This window comes from Girardinichthys multiradiatus, chromosome 2, assembly GCF_021462225.1.
Source record: "Girardinichthys multiradiatus isolate DD_20200921_A chromosome 2, DD_fGirMul_XY1, whole genome shotgun sequence".
NCBI lineage: Eukaryota > Metazoa > Chordata > Actinopteri > Cyprinodontiformes > Goodeidae > Girardinichthys > Girardinichthys multiradiatus.
This window is the reverse complement of record NC_061795.1, coordinates 18,151,346-18,171,555: the sequence shown is the minus strand read 5'-3', so window position 1 is coordinate 18,171,555 and position 20,210 is coordinate 18,151,346. Positions and strand designations below refer to the sequence as shown.

The 20,210-nt window shown below is 41.4% G+C and overlaps 1 protein-coding gene across 2 annotated transcripts in view; it reads right to left on the bottom strand.

Annotated features, from left to right (window-relative positions):
• plxnb2b (plexin b2b) overlaps positions 1 to 20,210 on the bottom strand; it is a 179,969-nt gene that overhangs the window by 142,133 nt on the left and 17,626 nt on the right. Inside the window, exon 2 of one of the 2 annotated variants that reach the window (XM_047387797.1) lies at positions 6,343 to 6,545. The gene's annotated coding sequence lies outside the window, so the exon portion shown is untranslated. The remainder of the gene's footprint in view (positions 1 to 6,342; positions 6,546 to 20,210) is intronic. The other variant, XM_047387788.1, reaches the window with a different exon arrangement.

Here is a 20,210-nt window from a genome sequence, read left to right as displayed (position 1 = left end):
AGAAATGTTCGTGACGAAAATGTAAAGGTTTTCAAAAACACAAAGAGAACAAAGAAGCACTGATCCAGGAGTACCTTCTATGGGAAGGAAAAGTAAATGTTAATGGATGTAGCTCCTTTAGTCGTTTCATCTAGAAAGAAAGAACAGATAAACTCTGAGCCAGTTTTCAAGGTTAGAGTCTGAAAGAGAGCACATATAATTAGTTACAGTTAAGCTCAGTCAATCGCCATGTCTAGGAGAGAGAAAGGGTTAAACACTGAAAGACAGGGCTATGTGGATCATCGGTAGAGGGTGAGCATTAAGTTGTTGCCAACAGAAGCTTGGACGATGCCCCTCTCACAGGTAGACACAGAGTCAGGCCAGGTGTAGCTTCTAGGAAGAGAAAAGAGAGAGAACATAAAGTTAAAAACTAAAATAACAGCAAATAATGCAAAATTGGAGAGTATTGTGAGAATGTAGCGAAGAGGGTGAAATTGGTCATTATGTCCTCCAGCAGCCTAAGCCTATAGCAGCATAACTACAGAGATAGCTCAGGATAACCTAAGCCACTCTAACTATAAGCTTTATCAAAACAGAAAGTTTTAAGCCTAGCCTTAAAAGTAGACAGTTTGTCCATCTAGAGCCCACTGATGGTCATTGTTATACTAAAAATCACAATGATTGGGATACCTCTCTCTGTCAGATTGACCATAACCATTGGAAAAGAGAGGGGGTCATACAGGTAGCAGAAATGGAGGGTGTGTTTGCATCTCAACCATAACTGAGCCGGTTTAGGCTAAACCTGACTCCCCCTTACTCCAACCAATAGGGAGGGAGGAAGGCTCCCTCCCTGATAACCTAAGCCACTCTTAACTATAAGCTTTATCAAAAAGGAAAGTTTTAAGCCTAGCCTTAAAAGTAGACAGTTTGTCCATCTAGAGCCCACTGATGGTCATTGTTATACTAAAAATCACAATGATTGGGATACCTCTCTCTGTCAGATTGACCATAACCATTGGAAAAGAGAGGGGGTCATACAGGTAGCAGAAATGGAGGGTGTGTTTGCATCTCAACCATAACTGAGCCGGTTTAGGCTAAACCTGACTCCCCCTTACTCCATCCAATAGGGAGGGAGGAAGGCTCCCTCCCTGATAACCTAAGCCACTCTTAACTATAAGCTTTATCAAAAAGGAAAGTTTTAAGCCTAGCCTTAAAAGTAGACAGGGTGTCTGCCTCACGGACCAAAACCGGGAGCTGGTTCCACAGGAGAGGAGCTTGATAACTAAAGGATCTGCCTCCCATTCTACTTCTAGAGACTCTAGGAACCACCAGTAAACCTGCAGTCTGAGAACAAAGTGCTCTGTTAGGAACATATGGATCAATCAGATCTCTGATGTATGATGGAGCTAGATTATTAAGGGCTTTATATGTGAGGAGGAGAATTTTAAATTCTATTCTGGATTTAACAGGAAGCCAATGAAGGGACGCTAAAATAGGAGAAATATGATCTCTAAAATAGGAGAAATATGATCTCTCTTTTTAATTTTCATCAGAACTCTTGCTGCAACATTTTGAATCAGCTGAAGGCTTTTAACTACATTTTGTGGACATCCTGATAGTAACGAATTACAATAGTCCAGCCTTGAAGTAACAAATGCATGGACAAGTTTTTCAACATTACTCCTGGTAAAGTAAAGCTGAGTATCATCAGCGTAACAGTGAAAATGTATCCTATGCTGCCTGATAATACTACCTATTGGAAGCATATACTGGTCCTTCTCAAAATATTAGCATATTGTGATAAAGTTCATTATTTTCCATAATGTCATGATGAAAATTTAACATTCATATATTTTAGATTCATTGCACACTAACTGAAATATTTCAGGTCTTTTATTGTCTTAATACGGATGATTTTGGCATACAGCTCATGAAAACCCAAAATTCCTATCTCACAAAATTAGCATATCATTAAAAGGGTCTCTAAACGAGCTATGAACCTAATCATCTGAATCAAAGAGTTAACTCTAAATACCTGCAAAAGATTCCTGGGGCCTTTAAAACTCCCAGCCTGGTTCATCACTCAAAACCCCAATCATGGATAAGACTGCCGACCTGACTGCTGTCCAGAAGGCCACTATTGACACCCTCAAGCAAGAGGGTAAGACACAGAAATAAATTTCTGTACGAATAGGCTGTTCCCAGAGTGCTGTATCAAGGCACCTCAGTGGGAAGTCTGTGGGAAGGAAAAAGTGTGGCAGAAAACGCTGCACAACGAGAAGAGGTGACCGGACCCTGAGGAAGATTGTGGAGAAGGGCCGATTCCAGACCTTGGGGGACCTGCGGAAGCAGTGGACTGAGTGTGGAGTAGAAACATCCAGAGCCACCGTGCACAGGCGTGTGCAGGAAATGGGCTACAGGTGCCGCATTCCCCAGACCTGGGCTACAGAGAAGCAGCACTGGACTGTTGCTCAGTGGTCCAAAGTACTTTTTTCGGATGAAAGCAAATTCTGCATGTCATTCAGAAATCAAGGTGCCAGAGTCTGGAGGAAGACTGGGGAGAAGGAAATGCCAAAATGCCAGAAATCCAGTGTCAAGTACCCACAGTCAGTGATGGTCTGGGGTGCCGTGTCAGCTGCTGGTGTTGGTCCACTGTGTTTTATCAAGGGCAGGGTCAATGCAGCTAGCTATCAGGAGATTTTGGAGCACTTCATGCTTCCATCTGCTGAAAAGCTTTATGGAGATGAAGATTTCATTTTTCAGCATGACCTGGCACCTGCTCACAGTGCCAAAACCACTGGTAAATGGTTTACTGACCATGGTATCACTGTGCTCAATTGGCCTGCCAACTCTCCTGACCTGAACCCCATAGAGAATCTGTGGGATATTGTGAAGAGAACGTTGAGAGACTCAAGACCCAACACTCTGGATGAGCTAAAGGCCGCTATCGAAGCATCCTGGGCCTCCATAAGATCTCAGCAGTGCCACAGGCTGATTGCCTCCATGCCACGCCGCATTGAAGCAGTCATTTCTGCAAAAGGATTCCCGACCAAGTATTGAGTGCATAACTGTACATGATTATTTGAAGGTTGACGTTTTTTGTATTAAAAACACTTTTCTTTTATTGTTCGGATGAAATATGCTAATTTTGTGAGATAGGAATTTTGGGTTTTCATGAGCTGTATGCCAAAATCATCCGTATTAAGACAATAAAAGACCTGAAATATTTCAGTTAGTGTGCAATGAATCTAAAATATATGAATGTTAAATTTTCATCATGACATTATGGAAAATAATGAACTTTATCACAATATGCTAATATTTTGAGAAGGACCTGTATATAATAAAAAGAATTGGCCCAAGTACTGAACCCTGTGGTACTCCACAATTAACCCTGGAGTTTAAAGATGATTTATCATTTACATGAACAAACCGGAATCTGTCAGACAAATAAGATTTAAACCAGCTTAGCGCTGTTCCCCTGATCCCTATAGAATATTCCAGCCTTTCTAAGAGAATATTGTGATCGACTGTATCAAATGCAGCACTGAGATCTAACAGGACAGTGAACACACCGCACGACGACAATATTTGTTGTGGATGATGTTACTAACTGAAGAAAACTCAAAGCTCTGCTTTTTTAGGATTTATAATATGATGAAAATAAAAACAGAGGAAGCAAAAGGATGCAAGCAAGTGTTGAGACACATTGAGACGTGGCTGCAGTTTGTTCAGCAGATAACAGGAAGGGTGAACGTGTACAGAAAAGGGACTTTGTCTCTTCCCTTGAGACCTCTGTCATAAAACATGCTGACAGCCTTTTGTAAATCTCAGCATTGGAGTCGGGCTGTTTTAGCAATGCTCGCCACACTAACTGTGCTTACTGCTATTGGCAGTTTAAAACGTCGACTGCATAATCATAAAGGATTTGTTTTGCATTAAAACCCTGTTTTACAGTGAGTGCACTCTAAAAACACAGACATCACCTCTGCTTGTGCAATAAATGGGGAAGGAAAAATGAAAAACATTGCTTTTCTTTTTCTACAGTTCCTAAAGAGAAAACAGAATAAGCAAAACTCTGTATCAAGCAAGTTGAAGACAAGAACAAAAACTGGTAATGAGAAAATCATGCAGAATTTTTATTTGTGCATCAATGATTTTTGCTCAGTTTGAAGTTTCATAAGACAATACTGCCCCATGAACAGCTTTGATTACTATTTCCTAAACAACATACAGAAAAAAAAGAAAGATTTTAAATCTAAAATCTTGACCTAAAATTTGCATAATTCTGTTGCACAAGACTATAAAAAACTCCAGGCCCTGCCCTCTCACTAGAAAAAAAAACAACATTTATTTGTGCATGTTGATTCATTCATCCCCCACGTAGCTCTTTGCTCTGGGGTAGCGCCAATGCAAAGCCTCCTGGGAAAAATGATTGACACTTCCTAATCCTCATGGATAGCAAAAAGTATGTCATTACCATGACATTTACACCATCTTCTGGGACATGAGATAAAGAATGTAAACAACAAAAGGATAAACAGTGAAAACTCCATAAATAAGGAGTGTGAATATTTAATGGGATGTATTTTGGGTCACACGTGTAGTTTAAATATTTTATTCTGGCTGTGCTCACTTAATAGAACTGGGATGGAGAGATGCCTGTGCTCTGCCACCTGGGGTAGCCAAGATTTCAAATTATCCACATTTTATTTATCTGTAACAGCAGAGGGCTAGCTGGTGGTTGCAGAAGACTGCTGGAAACGTGATGGAACGTGGAGCACAACAGTAATAACCAAAGAAAACAGCTGATAATGAGGAAGATGCATGAAGAAAAAAAATGAGTAATCTGTCAAGCTATGCACTCGACAGATGAGTAAGAGGCATCATAAGAAATTAGCAACTCCTCGAGCGTTCTGATGGCTTGAATGTTTAAGGAACGCCACAGAAACAGTTTATGACAAAGTGATAAATATCAGACAAGCAATAATATATCATTCACAACTATGTTGCAATGTTGTTCACCTTAATTCATCTCTTTGACTGGGTGCGCAGTGTACTGTTTCTCCCCTTCAATTAAACATGTGAAGAAAAAGTTTTAACAACGCTCTCCATAAAACCATTACAGCAGCAGTTAATTACTGGGAATCTTCAGTTAATGAGCATCAGAGCAGATTTAATTACTCATATCCGTTACTAAACAAGCAGAGATCTTAATAGTGTGCAAATAAGGTTTTACAAGGATGGACAGAGTTATAACTTTTATAAACTTCTCTCAACTTGTAGGAGAAAGTCTGACTTATAATTGGGCCATTGTTTCCTGACACAGAGTGCTGACCATTTATTGTCCAGCAATGTTCCACATCCATAAGTGCAGCAAAAAATAAAAATAAAATAAAATAAAAACACCTCATGGTATTTTGGAGTTACACACCACCAGCAAATCTCCCAGGTGAGGTCTGCAGCCATCTGCTGGGTAACAGGACTTGTACCTCGACGACCCTTTTCTTGAATCTCATCAGTTTCTTTCCTCCAAAACTGGTGTGCAAACAGATTAAACATAGGGGTCAAAACTGTTAACAAGTGAAAAGAGGAAAGAGGGGGCTGGACTATTTACTGGTTGGATGCATGGATGGATGGCTGGATGGAAATGAGTAGAAACCATGTGAAAAATGTGCAAGTAAAAAAAAAAGGGGGACAAACAGCTTAAGATTGAATAGTTACAGTTATTAGGTCATACTCATGTACAGCTATAATTGCATTATTTAACATCTAAAAGAGTGGGACTTTTTCCCCTTAAATAACTTTTAGACAGGGGGATTGATCATCAAATCTGGATGTACAAATATGTTTCTTCCTCTTTTCTCATCCAGACCTGAAAAACACCCATTCCTATTTCCATACCTTTTCAGACTGCATAGTAACCCTGACATTATACAACCTCCACCTCATTAGATGCACATCCTGCTGTATACTCAAAGCCTGAGACTGATTCACCCATCAGAAGAAAAACAGGAGATGAACTGCTTTTTTCCTCCCACATTGGCTGCTGACAAATGGGAGACCATCAAAAATTTCAAGTCCAACTGTGAGGACAAAGAGTGTTGGCAGAGCGCAAGCCACAGAAAGTGAGAATATGAAGGGAATACAAGTGGAAATTTAACAAGTTTAGCAGCAAAAACACAGCTTCAGAAAGAGCATATAAGTTGTAAAGGTTTTTAAGAATATTCCAAAAAGTGTGATGAGCAGAGCTATTGATCCAGAAAATATCTGGACTCTGAGGATTCTTCTTTGCACAAAAAAGCACAAGAACAGAGAAAAGTAGACCAAGTAAATTAGAGGATAAGTGAAAAAAAAAATGACCTTGGGTGCTACTCACTAGAGAGAGGCCGACAGGGGTGCAGGGAGCGTCTTGGCTGCTGGAGTGGAACAGAGAAGGGTGCAGCAGTGGCTGCACAGTGGGTGCTCACTGGACACTTCAATCACAGGTAGCCGGAGCCCCGGGCAAACTTGGCCAATTAGCCACACTCTGCCGCTGACCCCCAGCTTCATTAAGGGCTTGGGTTCTGGAGGGGAAGAAAGAGGGGATGATTAGAAGGTGAGAGAGGAGATTGTCAGTACTGGTGAAGGTTTGGGAAGATGCATGCACACCTTTGCACAGACATTTATGCTTAAGGTGGAACTGAAGGTTACAGATAAACACAATGAAGTGTGGGAATGCACTCAACTCCACATGTACCCACTGCCAAAATCACACTCCAACATCTCTGAAGGTTTCTACCTTCAGCAAAGGTGGTGGAGGTGAGAGTTAGAGCTACCGAGGCCAGAGGGCAACGCCTGCACGGCTCCCCAACACAGCTGTAGTGACAGCAACAGGTGTGGTGGCCGGCAGACATGCAATTATCAGGCTGAGATTCTGCTCTTTGTGACAGAGACAAGAGCAGATCAGAGGGAAGATTAGAGCTACAGGGGGAGAGGAGAGAAGCAGGATGGGAGGAGACAGAGATGAGAGGGAAGAGAGGATGCACTACTACATGTCCTTAGAGGATGGAAGGAAAAAAACTCAGTAACGCTCTTTTGATCGCCAGTTCCTCAGAAAAAGTGCAGAAAATGTAGATCAAAAGCCAACCTACACTGTCGATCAGAGATTTACTTTCACTCATCATCAGCATGAAGGTGATTAGTTTTGGGCTTTTGTGAATTCTTTTTTTTTTAGTTTGTTATGATTATAAAACAAAAAACAAAAAGTTTTTTAATTAATTGGGTGCACTAGTGTGAAATTGTTGATTTTATATCTATCTATCTATTAGCCATTAGCACGGTTCTGGCTAGATTTTGATTGGATATATGCCTATATTTATGAGAAATAGTACAGTTCATTCAAATTGGTTGGTGTGGTATAGTCACTGCATTTTCAGTACAGTTGAGACTGAGGTCATTCCAGAAGTATTATGTTAACCTGCTTTATCCAAGAAAAAACAGGTTTGATGGTTAGGATCATTGTCTTGTCCGAAGCCCAACTTGCATCAATCAACGTCTTTCTTGATCAGCATCCTCTCAGTCCATGTTGGTATGAACATCACTTCCCTGTGAAGAGTCACATTGATGTTCTAGCATCTTCCAGTTTATCATAGAGTTCAGACCTGTTCCAACAGGGCAACGATCCCGAAAAGAACATCAAATCTGGTTTTGGATTGGATCAAGCAGACTAACATAAAGCTCCTGGAATGGCAACAGCCTCAATTGTGTTGAAAAATTATGGGCTACGCTTAAAAGCTTAGTCTCAGGACACAAACCAATATAAATGTGCTCTACCAACTCTTATTAAAAGAGTGGTCAAATATGCAGCTAGATTTATATCAGTAGCTTGTTTATGGATATAAAAAGTGAGGGGTTTCCCTGCTGTTTACTAAGGGATGCTTATCCAAATACTACTGGGTGTGTATACATTTATTACAGCCTGTATGTGCCATTTTAATCCTGTTTGGATTAGAGAAAATTTTAAATACATTCAACACGTCTTGTTTATATATTAATGTTTTTGAAAATTACTCAAGTTGTATTTAATCTGTCCAATAATAATAATAATAATAATAATAAATTAATAAAAATAATAATAATAATTTCTCCATTACAGAAGCGTTGGGACCACAAGGCTTTGACCTACCTAAAAAAAAAAAAAAAGTGTGTGTAAGGTGGGCTGCCAGAATAGCAATAACTACTGTCAAAAGGTTTGTATGCTCGGGTGGAAGAGATACCAGCTCTTTATTTAAAACAAGTCAAGGATAAGAGATCAATGGCCCAATTCAGAGAAAGAATGGGAGGGAAAAGTTCACAAACATGGTGGGATATTATGAGGGGGAGATGTATGAGTAGATGAGTTGGGGTGTGGAGAGAGAGCGAACGAAGAGGGATCTAGCTCATCTGGGTGCTAGTAGGTTATTGATTGGAGAAGACACACAGCTCCAAGCCATTCATCACAGGCCACTCTCAGGTCCTTAGATAAGTCCTGTGATAGTGCCTGCTGCTGAGCAGCTGCAACTGGCCATATCCATTATCGTTCAAACGAAGCCCACTAGCCTGGGAATAGGTATGGAAAGGGCTGCTGGGTGACATGGCAGAAGGAAGGCTGGATTTAAAATAGAAAAGAAGGCTGTGGTTAAAGGCCTGTGCCTGAGGCTAATGTGTACTAAAGCAGAAGCTACTGTTGAAGGGTTGGGGTTTGATGAAACATTTTGCCCCAACAGCCACAAAATAAATGAAAAACTGTCTGTTTGCACCAGCAGTAGGGGGGGGTGGGGGGGGGGGGGGGATTTTTGATGGCCCTATTGTTTCCATTTCTTTGCCAAATTGTATTAGCAAAGCTGTTTTATAGCAGATAGTGTACAAACCATCCGAGTGACAGGCAGCTCTAAAAAACTGCTGAGCGGTTCTGTATGTATGAGCGGTTCTGTATGTATGACTGAATATGAGTGTGTATGTGTACAAAGAGAATTTCCCCAACTGGGCAGGTGGGGATCAGCCATAATGAGCCATGCAGGGAAAGAAGACAGAAAGGGAGGGCAAAAAAAAGATGACAGGAAGAGTGATGGCGACAGGCTCAGAGCCAGAGACAAGGCCCCAAAAGAGCAATTACAGGAGCTCCAGAGAAGGTGTGGGCCTGGTCCCAAGGCATGGTTTCAAACAGCACAAAGCCCTGCCAGACATGTACTCACAAGGACACACAAGCAAACACACACAGACGCTTGTATACGGGGCTCATACAGCGTTTTTATGTCCAAATCCCATCGTTTTTCAGACCGAGATTTCTATAGTTTTCAGTCTGTTTTAGTCATTTGTCCCAAGTATAGCTACAGTATACTTTGACTTTATGGTCCCCATTTCTACAGAGGTCAGGCTTTAAATATGGGAACTGGAAAAAAAATGGGCTGTAAGTAATGATGGTAAGTAATAGACAGGTATATGGATGAACAAATGCAAGGATGTATGGATGGAAGGACAGACAGAAAGACTATTTAAACAATGGGACAGGCAATAATCTTAAAATATTAATATTTTTCCATACTAGTAGCCCTAGGAGCAACAAGCAAACATGAAGTGAAAAAATGGCAAGGTTGGAAACAAGACGGAGTGTTTTAAGGTCTAAAACATCAGCAAGCTACATCCCCCACATTTTTGCACCAGTACATTCTGTATTATTCAAAAGCTGCTTCCTAACACCATGGGCTGAAACAAAAGCCCAAACTCCTGACTCTGGTCAGCATGCAGAAAACTTTCAAGTCAATTCTGCTCCAAGTGGCAGGTGCTAAACAACAGCTAACAGCCTGGACAGCTTCTCACCATGGAGCCCATCACAAACAGGGGTCTGTTTCTGAAGGCAACCATTTTTGGCCTTCACTCCACCACCTCTGCCACTTAAAGGAGAATGACAAGATGGGGAGAACAGACATAAATGATGGGAGAAAGGGAGAAGATATGCAAACAGATATGCAGGGGAGGGGGAAATTAAATTAAGAGAAAAGTTCTTGCGCACCGGTATGGACCATTGATTTCCTATTCTCTTGGAAAGATTTAATGAGCTTAAATAGGAGGCTGGTTTGACACTGCCACAATGACTCTGAGAAAGCTCCCTGTGAGAGGAAATCGTTCGGAGGCTGTGACGGCTACCAGCAAGTGGGGAGGGAGGAGGGAGACAAGATGCAGGAAGGGAGGGAATGTTTTCATGCCAAAGTAGGAGACATGAGGAAGACAGATGTTGGATTATGCTTGGGAAATGGTCCATTGCTAGCTTTACTTGTCTAGTTCTCAATGAGCGGGGGGGGTGGGATATGAGGGATGTAAGGGATTACAGAAGGAGAGGCAGATGCTGAAAGAGGCTAAAAGGTGGTCTACATTCAACCGAGCTGCCAAGTTATGTAGGTGCTTACTCACAACAGGCGCTCATTATAACCCAACGATCTTCAAACTGATTGACAGTTACTGCTTGACTGCAGCGCTTTACCTCATTACTTCCTGGATGACCTCCCTATGAGCCATTGAAGAGATGCAATTGCTTAGCGGCCATCTTGTTTTCTACCCTCCCCTCTCGCTATTATCCCTCCGTGGGCAGGAGAACTGTTGTGACTTCTGAAAGCAGAGTCCTCAGGCGCTTCACTGTGCTCTGCCGCTGATGAGGGCTCCCCTGGGAATCATCAGTAGCAGTTTTATGAAGCTGTCTGGCAGAGTGAATGTGCTCAGCATCCCACCACCTTTAGCAGACAATCACAGTAATGGCAAGTGGACTCAGGCATGGCTGTGTTCTGGTACCAAAGGGATGAGAGCGTCTCATCGGCAACCGTTCGATGTCGTGGTGTGTTCAATGATTTTCTTAATCCAAACCTAAATTAAAAACTGTTTTTTCTCCAGAGATGTGCATGCTCTAGATAATATGGGAACATCTCCAATGGAAGTAAGTAGTTGGGTCACTGTGTTATGATATACAGTGCAATGCAAAAGTATTTATCCTGAGATTGAATTACACACAGATTCACTCTTTACTTCTGAAGGCATTTCAGTGTATTTTAACTGGAAACATTAGAGTAAAGGGGGCTAACTAAACACTTATTTAAAAAAAAGAAAAACAACCCTCAAACAATTTATCGAACTCCTTCAGAGTTGTGCTCTACGTTGTGTTTCAATCGCACAAACCTCCAATAAAATACATTGAAGTTTGTGCTAGCAATAAAAGGACAAAATGTTGCAAAGTTACCGGTTATGTTATTGAAAACAAATATTAGCTTGGTGTAAAAACGACTAAGAAAAAAAAAAGTTATAGGACAATGACAGAATCGGACCTGATACTGCAGTATGCAACGAGCAGGTTTCTGAGAAATGACTTGGAAATGCCTCATTTCCACAAAGTTAAGCAATAAAATGTGAGTTGGTAATTAAAACATTGATTTATAACAAAATTATTGAGGAGAGTAATTTGATGCCAGCTACATTTGGATTTAATGATGCAAGATTTGCAGAGTTCGCATGTGCAGTGATGCAAAAAGAAAAAAGAGTTTCACCATATTTTACTTAGACTGATTGTATGTAACTGTGTTGCTGCTGGGTCCAAACCAGATCCTAAGTCATGTAATAAATTATAGTTTAGATGTCTGTTCATATACAGTACATATGAGGAACAAATGTCGAGTGGTTCTGCATAAATGTAGCTTTTTACAAAAGTATCCACACTCCTGAACTTTTCTTCTGTCCAAAGTTTGTCCAGCAACAACCACAAACTTGGTTGGAACTCTCTTGCAAAAAGTTGTGTCTCAGTAGCCGGTGTACGCATTTAACTCCAGGATGTTTTCTGGTTTATAGGTGCTTTTCTTTCAACAAAAATCAGCCTTTGCCAAAAAGATGGCAAAGGCTGAGTTCATCATTTTCCAACCCTCTATTTTTATTTCACCTCAGACTTTTGCTCAAGAGCTGGTAACACAGCTGGTTTGCACCATGTCTGAGTGTTTATCCAGACGGATGCGCAGTAAGCAGTACAGCAGTGGCTGGGGGTGTTGTACACAACTGGCAGCAGTGCTGAGGCCATGTTTCACTGGGTGTCAGTGTGTGTCTTGCAGCAAATGTTATGCTGAGGGGGGACATATTTTTAAAGAAAATGCATCTTAAGCTGAAACAATCATGTGATCCTCTGGTGTTTAATTATAGTAAGAGAAAAACAGCCCATATGAGAGTTCTCCATTTACTTCTGAAGAACTGGAGCCGAGGCACACAGGCGCGTACTCCCACGCAAACTGGAAATGGCTAACAGGAGCAATAACAACTCGAAAAAGACGTGTTTTACTGTTTCGTCTGGTCTGCCACTTCAAATATCCAAATACAAAATTTTGAGCCAGCGAGACAAACTTTCACTGTGGAGTGCTTCATCTTTCGGTAGGATTCCATGGGTTCAAATTTACACTGGACCAGTAACCAGGTCATTTGTTACTGGTCTATATACAGTATATGGACTTTGGATAGAAGGTTATTATGGAAACAGAAAGCTATATTTCATAATTGCACCACCATGCTTGTGTCCCCTCAGTGAAATTGGCTCTCCAGAATATATTCCCTGTCTCTTATCTCTCTCTTGTCTGGCAGAGAGGGTGATTTTGACAGGCTGACTGTCTCTGCTCATGCAATAACCACCCTCCATTTGTATCTGAGGAGGGTGCATTAACTGGACAGCGTAATCAGCCCGCACAGGAAAAGCAGTGAGCCTCACCAACCGACGGCTTTTTACCACTCTAGGCTATAACAGCTTGCCATTAGGCCACAATTAGCGCAGCTCATTGGGGGGAAAAGTAGCCCCTCCAAAGCCCCTTGGGCTGCAGAGCGGATGCGAGAAGCAAGACTTTCGTCCAAGTCCACTGTTGAGATAAACATTCAAGACCGATAATTTGATTTGTTCAGATTCTTGATGGTGAAAGCAGAGGGACTATAAAGTAAAAGCATCACACAGTACCACGGAGCATTGCTCCAATCCAGTTTGAGGGTATTGACATAGACTGTGAAGCAAATAGCTAATCACTGGAAAATAGAGGAAAGAGAATGTTCCATCTTAAATGGCACAAGGTAAAATAGGTTAAAAAAAAACATTTAAATGCAGCTTTTATTGAAGTGCATGTGTTTTCCAATGTAGGAAGGAGCATTTGGTGCAAATAGCCCTGTTGTAAAAGTGATCTCCGTGTGAATGCATCCATCCAGCAGAGCATGCAGTTGCACAATCCTGAAAAGGCTAGGTTTAGTACACACAAACATGCTCCCCTTCCCAGGGGCTTCGAAACAATAAACTGAAAATACACGTCCCTGTGGTCATTTGTGGCATGCTGGCAGTGGGCAGACACAGATAAGGCTTTTGATCGGTGGAGGCTGACATGCTGTGATTATCTCCAGCTGCTGGAATTGACCATCCATCAATCAAGACGACCAAGAGAACTGGGGCTGGGTGACTCAATTGTTATCTGAGGCAAGATTTTTATGATTCACAGACCTGAGAAAAAAAATAAAAGATTTGAAAGCGCTTCAAACACTTCGGTGTAAGATTATAAGTTGAAATTTAGATCCACAAGTACTGACATTGAAATTATACAGATATACAAATAAAAACTTGAACATGTATCATTTTCTTTTCACCTCACAATTAAGCAGTACTTTGTGTTGATCCATCATGGAAAATCCCCCAAAAATATGCTGAGGTTTGTAGTTGTAATGTGACAATACGTATACAAGCTCAAGGGCTGTGAATACTTTTGTAAGATACTACACAAAAAAGGATAAATTATATATTACTTTTTCCAAACAATCAAAGTACCACCTGACTTTCAAGGGCTCCCTCTCAAGTTCCAATCTGCCTTCTTGGCTCTCTCTGTCTCACCTCATGCTGCATATTCTGGACCCAAAAGCAAATCCACAGACCAGAGAGAACCACAGGAGAGATGGAGAAAGGGGTGGATAGAAGGAAGAAAAAGAGATAAAGACGGAGGTTGTCAAGAAGCACATTCTCTCTGCTGAGTGCCATCTGGAAGTGGAAAGGTAGATAAACAATGATGTGAGCTGCATTCCACTTCTTTCCTAAAGCCAGCAAAGACACACAGTCACCACAATGTTCGAGCGCTGTGGCCACTGATCCTGTGCCGTGTGCCAAGCATTGTCAGGGATTGGGTCTTATCAATCGTTGGCCAGATACTGAGCAGAAGCGTGAGGCAAACAAAGGGAAGGGAAGAGAGCTGCAACCGACAATGAGAAACACAAATGAGAAAATGGCTGGGAGCCACGCGTCCACACAGCCTGGACGGGCTCCATTTAATCTGGTCAGGTGTGCCCCAAAAATCAAAAGGACCCTCCTCCTTGGTGAGCTGAATTAGACAGACAACTACAACCCGAGAGGAACTTGCTGGGGAACTGAACGACACAATATGGGCTAAACGGCATTATGTAAAATATGCACGACATTAAAACGGGGAAACTCTGCACTATTTAAAAACAAAACAACTTCAGCTGCATTCACATGAACAGGAAGAATTGGAAGCCAAACTGAGCTATACTTCAACTTCCGTCCAATTCTTCACATTTTAGGGTATCAAATATATTAAAGTAGTGGCGGACATTTTTATCATTCCTTTCTGGGGAACTTTTCCTTAAAGTGAAAAATACTAAGGGGAGTGTTGGTTATTGGCATACTCAAAATTTAAATGGTTAATCTTTTAACCTTTTATCATATCAATGCAATTTTTTTTATTTATTGAACATATAGTAATGCAGTGCTGTTGCACTCTGCTGGTCAGTCGTTAAAAGAAGACCTCAAACTTTTGCTCTTGGTTACGAGACAGACACACTTAGGTGTTCTGACATATTTCCTGTGGGGAAAAGCACGGACAGTCATTCCATGGAAATTAAAGGTCAACACACATTGGTGACATAAGACAAGCATCAAAACCATTCAAATTTTCATCATACCATTGCTAATGTTTTTTGATAATTACTGAGAACTAAGAAATGCAGCGCTTCCCCTCCCCCACCTGTTGCTGTGGACTGCCAGCAAAATGGCTAAAAGAAGGCTCCACCTAAAAAGTATTTGATCTGATAGGATTTTGGGCAATCTGTAGTAAAAAGAAACTGAGACAGAGTGACGGGCAACATACAATTTCTAAGCACTCAGAATACCATAACTGACAATCCGTTAAGCAACTACTGATGCTAAAGTCAGCATCTGCTATGGAGGTTTCTATTGGTGCTAGACAAAAGAGCTATTTCACCCCATTTCTATGATTAAATGCAATGAATCATTTATGGTTCAAAATGTAAAATACTAAACTTATCAAACCTGGACTGGGATATTCTACACTGATTCTATTCTCCATAACACAGATTTATAAAACCTTTAATAAATTTGTGGAAACAAATTAAATTTTGATTTTTAGCTTCATCTGAAATATTGTAAAAAATCTCATCTTATTCTCATATACCCAATATTTGGTCTCATGAGCTGGATTCATCTTTACACCCCTGTTGACAATATCAAATATGTGATTTTATTTTAGCAGCAGAAGGGATACTATATCTGTTTTGAATACCAGGAATTATATCATGTTATATATTCTGATCTTATTTTTGGTGTGTTCATATATTGATACTCTGGTATTCTGACTGCAGGGTATCCTTCTGTTAGAATCTCATTCAGGTCCTGCCTCCTTCTGTAGTAGCAGCCTGCAGGGATGTTTCCTGTGGGGACTGTGGCTCTTGGGACCACCCTGACCTCAAAGTGTACGAAGCCAGACTGGAGCTATATTTCAGCAAAAAAAAAAAAAAGTTATAGCTCTTAGTGGGTAAAACCACTAAGAGAGAAGGACAAAATGAAGAGACTTTGACAGATATCCCTCAGGCAGCAAGTGGAGCTGCACCTGTGTGCCCTTCGTCTCTGCTCAGTTTAGTTTCTATCTCCTCAGACTCTCAGAAGCAATAGTCTGTTCAGCTCGGTTGATGCTGGCGGAACAATAGGAGGGTGGGATCAGGTGGCTGGGGCAAGCAGAGGAAAGAAGAGACTTGGGAGGGGGCCTGATGAATGAGTCCCGTCAGGTAAGATTCACAGATGTGAAAGGATGGGAGGGAAGGAGGAGGCAGGAGGCAGGAGATGGGCTGGGTGAGAGGAGTGTCTGTCAGCTTACATCGGTTCATCAACGGATATCTTTAAACCTGATTAAAAAAAAACAAAAAAAAACTTTTTAGTAGACTGAGAGAGACCGGTGAGTGTTGCTTACTGATTTAGACAGAGGAATAACACAGCCTCTGTTTCTCCAGAAACTGCAGAAATGATGGTTCTTTTAAAAAGAAAAAGGAAAGGCCAAGCAGAACCCAGGAAGAACTCCAAGGCCTTTGATAATTGGGTCAGTCACATTAAAAATTAATAAAATGACTGATAAAAAGAAAAAAGTGAGAAAGGAGAATTGATAGATGGCCAAAATAGGTACAGCACAGAGCAACTTTGTTTCTTTCCCTGAAGAGAGAAGGAACCTCTTTTGTAACAAACGTGAGAAAATTAAAAGAGCACAATTACTTTTAAAGTGATTTTACCAAATGAACACACAACCCGTTCAGCTGGATTCAGACCTTGATAAATGCCCACTGTCTTGGCTGTTATTAAACACAAGAGAGACTGGTGGGTTCTTGTGCCAGCCAAAACTAATTAAAGCCAAGCAGATGCGTCTGGACAGTGGTACGCGGCACACTCACTATGATTTCACACACTTGTTCCCTTGTACGCATGCTTGCACACACATACACACAAAAGGAGCCTTTAGAAGGGCTGTTAACCCCATCCACAGACTAATCAGTGCAACCCAATGAGACATCACCCAGGTAACTAGAACAAGAGGACATAAAAATCAACTGGATCTCAGCTTCTGCTTTCAATGTTGCAGTGTTTGACCAGAGAAACGTTTTGCCATTGCTTTTTACAAACAACTTAAAACCAGCAAACATTTTATTCCCTGCCTTCCCTGCTGCAGGTGATGAGTTAGAGCTAACAGCAACTAATTAATCTTTCAAGGTGCACGTGTTGCTGCTTTTGTTAAGAGTGTGTCATAAGCAGTGTGACACTGCAACTTACAATAGAGGGCCTCCTCTTTCCCTTTCCTACTTTTTAGCCTCACACTGAGGTGTTCAGCAAACACCTGTGCTTTTTTTTTTTTTTTTGCAAAAGCTATCATTACACCAGCCTACAGGCATGAGAGCTGAACTCCAAATTGCTGATGGGAGCCCCCCAAGCAGAGTCGAAGCTGGAGATGAGATTGCACAGGGGAAACATTTTGGGAAGGGTGGGTGATGGAGAGGGATGGTGCTTTTAGGTGGCGCACAAAAACAAGTACAGAAATGCAAAGGATAAAAACAAACTGCAAACCTCTGTATTTTATCTTCATTTAGGTTGTTGGTCACATCCTGCAGTAATCAAAACTATGTAGGGTCAACATTAACCAGAGGCTCTAACACAGTTTCGTAAGATGCACAAGCAGAAAGTAGTGAAAAATCACTCATTTGGTGCAGCCTTTTCCATATGTGGATGAAAAAAGTTGTGCCTACAAATGTGGGATAATGCCCTTGTATTTTACCTAAACAGACATATCTGTGGTTAGGGAGGGGAGGGCGATTATGACCTGGATCAGAGAAGCGCGGACAGGGGAGGAAACAAGTGACAACACGTGACATCACAGATAAAGGTGATGTACCAGGGCTTTGCAGGTAGTAGCTATATGGAGCCGCCAACTTTTTACGTGCCCTTAATTTAAATGGTACCTAACAGAGTCAAGGACGTTGAGAGTGCAAGACCAAAACAAGAGAAACCACCTCAATGCAACAGGGCTTGTTTGTGAAGTGGAAAATTCACTGTGGCTCCCCCACAGAGCTTTGCCAACATCCTTCCGTCGCAGAATATTAGGCCGTTGACAACGGTAGGTGCTAGCCATCCACTCCAAGAGGAGACTGTGGGTTAGAGTTTATCCTCGAAATGTCTCCACCGCTGCGGAAAGCCGTTTCCCAGAAAAGTCTGCTAGCTGTCAAAGCCTAGGCCCTTATGAAAAAGCTAAGACCATGTTGTGGGTGAGAATGCAGGATGAAGTTGGATAAGAGCCAGAATTCATTAGCAAGCAATGTGTCCGACACAACAGGCTAGAACATGGCATTTTCAAAAGCATAAAAGACCCTGAAGTGTACAGCGGTGAGCAGCGCTAGGCAGCTGTTTCATTCAGGTCTTCTGATAACAACCCCCCTGTCCAGACTTGCTAATGCAAGGCGGCGCGAATACAAATCACTTCTTTGATGGGCCAAACTGAGCTAAGCAAAAACTAGTGAACTGGCACACTCTCGCTCATTTCTTAGCTGATCAAACCTCATGTGGAGCAATGTGTGGAAGGAATTTCAATGTAATAGTCTGCATTTAGATTAATGTGCATCTTTACAACAGAGCATATGATAGTATGGTTAATAAGAGGAACACGTCAGCTATCAGGAGGAGCCAGCAGGATGAAAAGACAAAGATCTAGCTAATGGCCTTGGCCATATCATTAAGCACACGGGCCTTTGCAGATACGGGATCTCACAGCGGCTCCAACGACACGGAGGAAGATACACTTTCATTATTCACAAGATAACATCCCAAGAATTCTTCAAATGGGGTGAGTTTTTGCATTAAAACCCTTTGGTGAATAAGCACACAAATGGCACATCAATTATGACTTTAAGCACTAAAGATTTAGGTAATTTAATTCTGTTTCCCTACTTAAAGGGATGGGTAGGTTTTATTAAAAGGGTAGTTCTGGGATGTTATCAGTTATAGCTCTCTTACCTGTAGTCTACAGGTGTCCAGATCACATTAGGCTTGTAGAAAAGTGAAGAAATCCTTAGAGAAATGGACAGCCAACTGGTTTTCAGATATGCATCCCTATTTTAACAATTTTAGTGAAGTCAAATTAAAAACGTTATATCAGTAAGGTAACAAGGCGATATTAGGTCTCTACACATTTGCCAGTTTGTTACCATGTTCTCAGGCAAACAAGGTCAACGTTACTATGCAAAATTATCCTGCCTAAGGCTGCACCGATCAGCCTTCTCAGCAGTGCATATATTATATTCTAATATATAATGAATTAACTGTGACTAAACTATAGTTTTTAGAAAGCTGAGCTACATTTTACAACTCACAACCATATATATATAGTTTAGGGCCTAAAGGTAAAAGGCTAGAGGGTTAAAGTAACACCTTAGCAATGGAACAAGTCGACTTGCCTCAATGCCATGCAACACATATAGTAATTTCGGCAAAACATTAAAGTGCGCTGACAAACCTTTTCGGCAACACCCAACCAACAAGCACAGCCTATAACAAAATGTTATGAACAGATGGAGGCACAAACACAAAACCCCAGCAACACAGGACTTTCATTCCATTTTGAGTTTTTGCAAGATTTCTTGGCAAGTTGAGTTACATTTCAATTAAAAATTGGTGGAACAAACAAGTAAAACACTGCTGAGAAACCATCTGGCTTTGAGAGCTGCTTGAGCCTAACAATCAGTCACAGTTTCAAGTAGAGTGTGCGACGCTGTGCTGGCTCACCTATCACACACTGACCATTGCAATCACCAAAAACAACAATCCCTTACATCTGTGACTCTGGCCCAGTCCCATTAAAAACCCATCACAACCACTACAACCATGCTATGCTTACTGCTCACAAAACCTATTGCTATAATTGGTTTCACTGCACCCTGTACCAGCTCTGAATGGCCCAGGCTCCAAATGCAAACTATTCGACGGAAACTGTAGGAGAACCATATCCCAGGTAAGTCTCAGAGATGATCAAGCATGGCAAATTATTTACAAACAGAGAAGAAATGAAAACAGGAGCTTAGTTTTAAACCAGACACGACAGAAATAAGGTATGAAACAGAAAAAAGAAGACAGGAGGTGAAACAAAAACAATGTTTATCTGCTATGGAAGACTAGATGTGATGACAGCTCGACAGTGGACCCATGGAAAGCTTTGTGATAAGAACACACACTTCATCAAGCCACACAGGCGGACAGAGGTGCAGCAGTGAAGCAGATCTGTTGTTTCAACCCCACCACACTGAGGTCTACAACCATGTCATTACTTCAGCCAGAGGAGAAGAGGAACACCAGGGCTTAGTGTTCTCAGAAAACATGACAGTTAGGA